The following is a 2,082-nucleotide window of genomic DNA, read 5'->3' as shown; positions in this document are numbered from 1 at the left end:
AAGGAAGATGGGGCAATCTACTTCTGTAGTGATACTGCCTCGGAAACCCAAGGAGGGGTCACTATGAGTCGAGTCCAACTCAACAGCACATAACAACAACAACAATACAATAAAATCAATGAGGGAAAATCATATTTCCCAAAATTTGAAAATTCTTAGGTGTGCGAGCATAAGTCACAGCCTATTATATCACTGTCTTCTCTATTACAAAGGGATCCATTTTTCCATTAACTCTGCAACAAAAGATTGTTCAATGGCTGCCATGGAACAGGAACTTTTCTAGGCAATAAGATGAGTACAGCGGTGAACAAGAAGAAACAACCATGCAAGAAAGTGGACAAGAGTATTGCACACAAAGAGAACAGTTAATCAAAACCCTGAAGTGTCAGGGGATCCTCCATGTGGTAGTTATGTTTGTGTGTCAACTTGGCTGGGCCTGGTTGAGTGGCTTAGCAGGTGGTGGTAGTTATTTCCCATGATGAGACTGACAATCAGCTCCAGGTGGGATCTACTACAAGCAGCTGAGTCTTTAGAACGTGGTCTGTTTCCTGTATATAAGCAGAAGCCTTGGGAATGGTCTCTAGCTTATGGTACGCTTGGACCCTGCATGTAGCTGTGTCATTGTTCAGCAGCCTGCCATGCTCTGCTGACCTTGGGACTTGCAGTGGACTTAAATTAATGGCCTTCCATGTGGTTTGCTAACATCAGGGCTGTGCCTTTTTACTTGTCAACCTTGAGTTTGTCAAGCTCTGCAACTAGCAGCTATCTGAGTGAAGACATGCCTCTAGCTCCAGTGGGCCAGGAGCAGGAGGCAGAGCTGGACCCCAAGGTTGAGGGGCTTTCACCCTGCCCCCAGGGCCTGACACTTTGAACTTGGACTTAAAGCCTCCTGAACTATAAGAGAATAAACTCCTGTTTGTTAAAGTCATCCCGTTTGTGGTATATTCTTGTTAGAGAGCCACTAGGTAAGAAAAAAACACTCTAGTTATCTATAAACCAAACCAAAACTAAACTCATTGCCATCGAGTGGGATGTGATTCATAGCAATCCCTCCCTCCTTGGGTTTCCAAGGTTGCACCACTACGGAAGTAGATAGCCCAATCTGGTTCAGTAAGTTGGACTTTTTTTTTTTTTTTTTTTAAGAATTTAAGGTTTGTTCTACATCTTTTATCCCATTCTACCTGGGACTATCTATTGTGTCCCTGGTCAGAACACTTGTTAGTAGCAACTGGGAACCATCTAGTTCTTGTCTCAAGGTAAATAAAGCTGTGGTTCATGTGAGCTATTAGTCATATAGACTGGTTTCTTTTTTGAATGTTTGGTTTCCTTATTTCTCTTTTGCTCCAGATGAGCACAGACCAATAGTTATATTTTAGATTGCTGTTTGTAAGCTTTTAAGATCATACACACTACTCACTAGATTAGAATGTAGAACAATATCTTTATAAATTATGTTATAACGATTGACTTTATTGTCCCCTGAGATTATGATACTAAGCTTTCAAATCCAGTAAACCAAACCCACAACGTGTTTCGTTATGTCTAGGAAATATTTGCAACTGTGCCCCAATGTACTTTATTATGTGCGTGTATATATGTGTATGTGTGTGTGTGTATATACACACACACACACACAAGGAGCTCTGGTAGCATAGTGCTTAAGGCACTTGACTGCTAACCAGAAGGCTGGCAGTTCAAACCCACCAGCCACTCCTCGAAAGGAAGGTTGGACAATCTGCTTCCGTAGTGATACTACCTCGGCAACCCAAGGAGGGGTCGCTATGAGTGGGATCAGACTCGATGGCACATAACAACAACAACAACATATATATACATATAAACTAAAATCAAACTCACTGCCCTTGAGTCATTCTGACTCATACGGACACTTTCTAAGGTGATGTCACTACCGAAGTAGATTGCATAATCTTTCTTCCCAGGAGTAACTGCTGGGTTTGAACCACCAGCCTCTGGTTAGCAGTCAAATGCCTTAGGTACTATGCCACCAGAGCTTCTATATGTATATGTGTGTGTATATATATGTATATGTATATGTGTGTGTGTGTGTGTGTGTGTGTGTGT

The sequence above is a fragment of the Orycteropus afer genome, unplaced genomic scaffold, assembly GCF_000298275.1.
Source record: "Orycteropus afer afer isolate SDZICR_OR568_19922 unplaced genomic scaffold, OryAfe1.0 scaffold00071, whole genome shotgun sequence".
Taxonomy (NCBI): Eukaryota; Metazoa; Chordata; class Mammalia; order Tubulidentata; family Orycteropodidae; genus Orycteropus; species Orycteropus afer.
The sequence above is the reverse complement of the archived record's forward strand: the minus strand, read 5'-3'. Positions refer to the sequence as shown.